The 7,940-nt window shown below is 38.6% G+C and overlaps 1 long non-coding RNA gene across 1 annotated transcript; it reads left to right on the top strand.

Annotated features, from left to right (window-relative positions):
- Positions 1 to 2,912: 2,912 nt before the first annotated feature.
- Positions 2,913 to 6,874, top strand: LOC107835423 (uncharacterized). The gene is made up of 3 exons (XR_001661241.1): positions 2,913 to 2,998; positions 3,757 to 3,760; positions 6,863 to 6,874. It is a non-coding gene; the product is annotated as an uncharacterized LOC107835423 (long non-coding RNA).
- The last annotated feature ends 1,066 nt before the right edge of the window (positions 6,875 to 7,940 follow it).

Below are 7,940 nucleotides of genomic sequence, written 5' to 3'. Positions count from 1 at the left end.
CAGGAACAACATCAGACATCTCAGTCCAGAAATGTGCAGTTCTAGGCACAGCCAAGATACTGGAGGAGAACCTGAAGCTCCCAGGCCTCTGGTAGAGGACCCGAGCTCAGAGGATGAAAGAGAGAGGGAGAAAGAGACCACCCGCGGAGGGTGAGAAGGGAATTTATAGATAGATAGATAGATAGATAGATAGATAGATAGATAGATAGATAGATAGATAGAATTTATTTATTTATTTTTATTTTTTTTGTCATAGTACAAGTCATAGTATAAGTGTAATGTCATTCAAAAAAAAATTACTTTTTTTTTTTTTAGAAAAAAATTGACATTTTTTTAGAACATTTGCATTTTTTGTATTTGCTCAGAGATTTGAGTAAACAAAATTCTTCCACTTCTTTTGCATCCACCAGGAAGGGGGTTGAGAACAGCTTCATTTGTTTTTCAATGACAGAAAAATATTGGAAACACTTTTTGAATTCTTTCACGAGAGATGCAATCACAGACACATTTCTGCTTTTTAAACAGAAAGGTTGGTCTTTGGAAAAGCAGACTTTATTTCAGACAGCGCAGGGAAGTGTGCAGCATTAAAGCCTTGTAGTTGTTTCTCAAACAGGCGGAGCTTTACGCAGAAGGCTTTCATGTGCGCATACAGTTGTGGCACCAGCTGTTCTTTGCCTTGTAGGTTCTTGTTCAGTGTATTCAGATGATGCATAAGATCAACTAAAAATGCCAGGTCTGCCAGCCACAGAGGGTCACTAAGTTCATGAAGAGGTTTGCCCTTCTCTTTTAAAAACTGGTCGATTTCTGATCTGTGAATAAAACCGCTGCAGCACAGAGCCGCGGCTTAGCCAGCACACATCAGAGTGGTGGAGCGACTGTGGCTCTGTGGGTAGAGTAGTCTTCTTGAGGTCGGAAGGTTGTAGGTTCGATGCCACGTGTTGATGCCCCCTTGGGCAAGGCACTCAACCCCAATTGCCTACCGATGTTTGTATCGGCTTATAAGTCTGAGAGCATTTGTGAGTGCGAATGGGTGAATGTCACTCTAGTGTAAAGTGCTTTTAGTGGTCAAAATGATTGGAAAAGTGCTATATAAGTTCAGTCCATTTACCATTTTCAGAGATGAAAGCCTGAAATTCTCTGTTGTAGTCCTTTAGCTCAAATTATGTTGTCAGTTTTTTTTTAATAAAGACTTTATTTTATTAGTTCTGCATTCAAATTCAATGATTAACACATTAAGTCACAAACATCGATATCCAGTACAACCAAACAAATCAGTTGAACAAGAACATCCAAACGATTCGGCGAGCTGAAGTTCCAAGGAGCTTTTTCCTCCACCGCTCAGTGGAATATAAAACAGGTTACAAATGGATTACAAACATGAAATATGAAATAAAGGGAAAATCTTCCTCAAGTAACTTTTGCCTGCATCTTAACAGAGACATATGTTAACTATACCTATAAAGTGTATACCTGTGTTTACATTTATCTTACTTGCTACAATGTTAATTGCAAATATGTCATCAAAAGGTTCCACCTTTTCTTAAATAAATCAGTGGACATGTTTAGCTTTGCTGTTATTTTCTCCATTGTATAAACGCTCACTAGTCTCTCTTTCCATTGATTTATAGTAGGGGGTAAAGGTTTATACCAACTTACTGTTATCATTTTTTTGGCTACGAGTACAAGGATTCCAAACAAGTACCGTTTTTCTTTACTTAAATTACTTGGGGGTACTCCCAGAACAAAGACCAGGGGGTTCCATTCAATAAAAATGTGTAAAATATTTGAAATTTCCTCTCTAATTCCCTCCCAGAACTTTTTAATCTTTGGACAATCCCAAAAGATATGCGTGTGATCTCCGACTAGTCCACACTGTCTCCAGCACAAATCTGATTTAGCCTGATCAAATTTTGAAATCATACAAGGTCTTTTGAAATATCTGACGATTATTTCCCAATAAAATTCTTTCCATGTTGGGCTGTTAGTTTATGTCCGTTTACACACACTTGTTCCCACTCTTCATCTTCGATCACAACATTCATTTCTAGTTCCCACCTTTCCTTTCTCAGAAGGCCCCTCCGACAGACATGACTGCAAACATTTGTATAAATTTGACACAGTTTTATCCGATTTTGTTTCTTTGGTGATCTTAATGAAGAATAATTCTAAATCAGTAGGTCGTGATTTAAGAAGAGACCATTCAGTATGTGACATCAGGTAACTTCTCAACTGCAAATATCTGTAAAAATCAGATGTAGTCAACCCATCCTGAATCTTGTTGCCCTGGCAAAAAGTCTATTATATCCAATATTTTTAAAGCCCTAGATATAGATTGAGGAGCTTTCATATTTTTTTAAATCATGCTTAAAGTCTTTTCTGTGCTTTTCATCCACATATTTGTAATTTTGTACCTGTTCCAGATTTCATTTTAGCACAATGCAAGGGCCTGTAATGGAAATGTAGGGCATGCGCTTTGTTCCAGTGTCAGCCATGTTGTTTCTTTATTCTGCATTAGCCAATCTACAGTTGCATATAATTGTGCTGCCCAATAGTATAATTTTAAATTTGGTACGTTAAGACCTCCATAAGGCTTACCACTGGTCAACTGTGTAAATTTTATTCTGGCCTTTCTTTTCTGCCAAATAAAGGTAGAGATCATTTTTTGTATTTTTTTTAAATCTTGTTGTTGGAATACAAATAGGACAGGACATAAATAAATACAACAATTGTAAGAGCGGAAATACTAATTAAGGAGTTGTTTGGCGGAAAAAAGATCTTGGCACCTCGGTTCTCTGGAAAGAGACTTTGGCTTCGCACCAGGTCAACCTGACCGACTTCTTTGCTTCCTTTTCCGTGCAAAGTGCAAATGGAGCCAGAATTTACTGGAAAGGATATCTGTTTGTGCAAGATAAAATCAACAATTTGAGATAAATTGTTCTATTCAGCAATTCTGAAATGGAGTAAATGTTGAGTTCGTGAGGTCCAAAATATTTTAAAGGTTCTCCAATACACACACACTCAGTATAAAGCGTGCCAGAATCTTTCTGCAAAACAACAGGAGCACGCCATTGGTTGAAACTTTCCAACACACACTGATGAAGATGGAAAAGTATAAAACAGGTCGAGATTAAGACTTCAGAGAGATTTTTTTGTGACAAGACAATGGCGATGAAGATTTTTGCACTGAACTGAAGAAACTGTAATGAGGTATCCGTGGTAGTGTAATAAATCTCCGGCTCGTCTATGGCCTAGCAGCAAGAACTACGTCTCTGTGCGTTATTTCTTTTACTTAGATATTTAAGAGTATAGCCACCTTTCAAATCCTCAATACAATCTGGGGAGAATATTCATTTTTATTGTTTAAATCCTTCCAATAAAGGAAAGCGGTAAAATGTCCCATCTTTCTAAATCCTTTTGAATTTGATCCAATAACTTCCCATAATTTACTTTGTATAATTTGGAAACATCGGTGGTAATATTGATTCCCAAATATCGAAACCCGTTAGGTTACCAGTTGAAATTCACTAATTTGGATAATTCTGAGGGCCAGGTCCCTCTTATCATCATGGCCTCTGATTTTGATTCATTTACTTTGTATCCTGAGACTACACTGAAGTCTTTCAAACATTTTAAAATATTTGGTATAGAAATTATTGGGTCTCTAATATACAGTATAACATCATCAGCATACAGTGACAGTTTGTGAGTCCTGTCCTGATTAGCTCTGCTAAAGGTTCTATACTGATAGCAAACAAGATCGGTGAAAGGCAGCAGCCCTGACGAGTTCCCCTTTTTAAGGGGAAACTTTCTGACATATAACCATTAACACGTACTCTAGAAGTTGGATTGGAATACAGTATTTCAAACCAGCTAATAAAATTTTCATTAAAACCCATCTTCAATAAGACCTGAAGGAACATCCAATCCACATGATCGAATGCTTTCTCGGCGTCCAGGCCAAGAAGCATTTATGGATGAGGGTTTTGTTGGCCAATTGAAATTATATTTAGGGTACGTCTGATATTGTTTATTCCGAGTCTATTGGGTATAAAGCCCGTCTGATCGGGATTAATAAGTTTATTAATAATCTTTTGTAGTCTTTTGGCCAAGATGGGCACTTAAAATCTTAACGTCGTTACACAACAGTCTTATTGGTCTATATGTTGACAGTTTTTATAACAGTTTCACATTGCCTAACTCGACAGTCTTGGCACACAGTTCTTCTTGGTGAATTATACAGTTTATCCTAAGATCCTCACCTCCGCTCTTTTACCTTGGCGCATACCAACGATGCCATTCCTTTGTGCTTTGCCATCATGGCCGGAGCTCCATCCGTTGTTACTCCACAGAGCTTCTCCCATTTAACCCCCATCTTTTCAACTGTCTCTGACACAGCTTCAAAAATATCTTTTCCCGTCGTTGTGCCTTTTAAGCTCATCATATCAAGCAGCTCTTCCATACACCAAAAATTATCATCTACTCCCTGCAAAAAATTAACAGTTGCGCAGTGTCTGTGGCATCTATGCTCTCATCACTCTATTGAGTAAAAATGAAAGCACAAGCTTTGTCTCAGCTGAAGTTTCAAGTTAGCTGACAAGTCCTCAATTTTCTGCACCACTGTATTTCTGGATAAGCTCACATTCTTGAAATCAGGCACTTTTTCTGGGCACATTATTTCTGTGACTTTGATGAGGCACTGCTTTATGAAATCACCGTCTGAAAATGGTTTGTCATGCTGGGCAATACATTTAGCGACTTCATAACTTGCTGTTGTGTTTTTCTGTATTTTTTTAGCACGGAAAAAAACTGCTGTTGAGCTTGCAAGCTAGCTGCCATTTGCTTGACTTTCTGTGTTCGTTCTGCACCAGTGTGCTGAACGGACACAGCACACTGTGTTCGTTCAGCACAAACATCAGAACCAAGCTCTGATGTTTGGTTTCATCACAGCAACATCTTAATTGCAAATCAAACAGACACCCTTTCTATTCATTTCTTTGAGAAAATACTAATTTTACCACCATTTTTAAAATGTCCTACACTTATTTGCTATTTTGCATTTCTTTGGTGCCTTCATTTCTGGTGAATTACAGTAAAGGTTTTTCTTCTCTCAATTTTTTTCTGTGGCTGGCTCCATCTAGTGTTGAAACTGAAAAGTGCAACAGAGTTCAGCTCAAGCTTCTTGTGCGGGCCATTTTCAATTATATTTTCAGAATTTGCTGCGGGCCAATAAAAACTGGACTGTGGGCCACAGATAGCCCATGGGCCATAGTTTGGACACCCCTGCTTTACATAGCTACCATTGACAAAAATTCATTTGAAAAATTGCTCACTCAAAATAACTCAAAAAGTATAAGTGCTCATTTGATTAAACTTGGAGCGCATACTCCCTCCAACCCTCTGCACGTGCCCACCATGTTTAATGCTCGTAGCCCACTCCCTTCATATAGCTGCTAGGCTCCCATACATTTTTCAGCCAAGTCAAAGTTTGGCTAGGAATATCCTATCGAGCTGGGACTTAAATGTAATCTCAGTGCCCTCTTACCGTAACCAGATTTTATTTCATTTTTAATTGTTTTTGAGCTCTGTTTTCTAAATAAAGCACAGCTCAGCATTAAAATTTTATCTCTGAGCCTCTTTTGGATGACGGAGTTTTACCTTGATTCTGCTCTGCTCGCTAGGAATTTGCTTTAAAAGTCAGTTTTTAAACTGATTCTTTCCTTTTACTTTTTAAATTCAGTTTTTTGGAATGAACTCAGATCAGCTTTAAAATCTCATCTCTGAGCCTCTGTTGGATTGAGGAATTTTATATTAGTGCTTCTCTGAAGACTGGAATTTGGTTTTGAATCTCTGATATTTTAACCTTTTTTTTCCCTTCATTTTATTTTTTTTTCAAACCCTTTGTTTTTAAGACAAAAATCATAGCTCAGCTTCTAATGTCATAGCTAAGCTTTTGCTAGGAACCAGAAATGTTTAACAACACTGTAACGTTTAAAATTTACATTTTAAAGTCCGTCTGAAATGGACTTTAAAATGTCCTTCAGCATTACCCAGAATGCATTGCGTTATGGGGCTTCATATTTTAGCTTCTAGTTCTGCTGTTTTTGCTGCAATCCCTAACAAACTATACACTGCTGTAATCAGAATGAGCTCCTCTGTCAAACTATTTGGCTTAGAATGAGCTTGGAAACATGTAGAAAATTTGCACCAAGAGTCAGAATGGGGTGTGCATTGTTGAACTGCTACCCTGCTGCAAGCTTGATCACAGAAGTCTCCCCTGCTTTTGGTAAGTCTCCTCACCTTGTTAATGTGGTTATGCACCCTTCTTGGGACCATTTAAAACTGAGCATTCTAGAGGTCTTGCGGTGTATGATGGCACTAGAATGGCTCTTTCATCTCATTTCAGGGATGATCATTTGAATTCCAACAAGTGCCTAGACACCTGGAAGGTAGCAGCTTGCTGTTGCTGGTCCAGGTTCTCCTTCCTTGGTAGAATTTATGAGTGGTGATCTCTTGCTATTGCTGCTTTTGCTCCTTCTCTAGGGGGCTCTGTCACGGGGAGCCATAGCAAATACCAATCTGGTGGAGATCTTTTGGTGTGCAGTTCACTTTAGCAAAGGTGAGTCAGTCCCCACCAAGCAGATTCCCGGTACTCAACGCAGACCAGCAGAGAATCAACGGAGAACACTTCTGCTTCCTGGGCATGCTAGTTCCACCTTGCGGTGTTAACGGATAGCGTGTTTTTGAAACCAGGGGCACGGTACGTATCAGCCTTCCCAGGTTCCGCCTATAGGAACAGCACGTGGGAAAGGTGACTCTAGGACTCAGGAGTCTTAAATGCAGTCCAGTCTTCTATAAGGAATAGCCTCACACACAACATGCCACACCAACTGGTATTCTGTCTTCAATCTTACAGGTCCACTCTTAACTGCAAAAGGAATGAATGTTAATTTCAGGAAATCTTCTTCTAAACAGCCTTAACCTCCTAAGGCCTGAGCTCCTTTATTATTAAATCCTTTGATTTTGAGCCCAAATATAGAATTTTCTTTTACATGATGTAGTTGAGGAAAAATTGTGTCCACATGAGGGCATTCAATTTAAATTTCAGACAACATTCTCACTATTAACGAAATCCAAAACCTTTTAGTTTCTTTTCACATTAGCATCATTTCTTACTTCAGAAACAAAATGATACACAGTACTTGTGACTATTTCAGCAATGTTGCCCATTCAAAGTACTACTAACAGGTATGGGAAGACAGGTTCCTAACCCTAAAGTAAATTGCATTGCTGCTGTTCTAAACGGTTGATTTAAATCTTTGAATATGATACTTGAAACATTTAATTCAGTCTTAATGTACTTCTAACTATTTTTCCCCTTATGGGATCATGCTTACAGTAATCTGTAAACAGCTTTGTAACAATTGCAATCTGCCTGTAAGCAGAGCACCTTGCAAATAAAACTGCACTCAATTTGTTCTGATGTGCATTTTGTTGGGATTTTATTTTTTTGTGTGTTTATATTGGGGTTATTTCTCTTGTGAGTCTCCATGTTTTTCTGTCCTCCCCTTGATTGTTCCCAGGTGTGTCTCATTCCCTGATTATCCTCTTTATTTAAACCCCCCGTGTTCTTTGTTCCTTGTCGGTTCCTTTTCTAAGTTGTAGTTCCAGTCAGTCCATGCATCATATGTTCCTCGTTAGCCAGTGTTAGAGCTTTACCATCCGCTCAACTGTGCTGCTTGTGCTTTGGAACCATTGTGGATAGCTTTTTCATTAAAATCAACTTTTTTCATCTCAACCTGGTCCTACGACATCTTCCTCACTGCACCCTAAGCCAATTCATGACACTTGTACTCTACATTGCCTTTTTCAAGTTTGCCACCTTTGGCACATGGACATTACTGTTCCGTGGACTAAGAGATGGAGCAATGCCTTCACTTGAT

This window comes from Poecilia formosa, unplaced genomic scaffold (genome assembly GCF_000485575.1).
Source record: "Poecilia formosa unplaced genomic scaffold, Poecilia_formosa-5.1.2 Scaffold2446, whole genome shotgun sequence".
In the NCBI taxonomy this organism is placed as follows: domain Eukaryota; kingdom Metazoa; phylum Chordata; class Actinopteri; order Cyprinodontiformes; family Poeciliidae; genus Poecilia; species Poecilia formosa.
The sequence above is the reverse complement of the archived record's forward strand: the minus strand, read 5'-3'. Positions and strand labels throughout refer to the sequence as shown.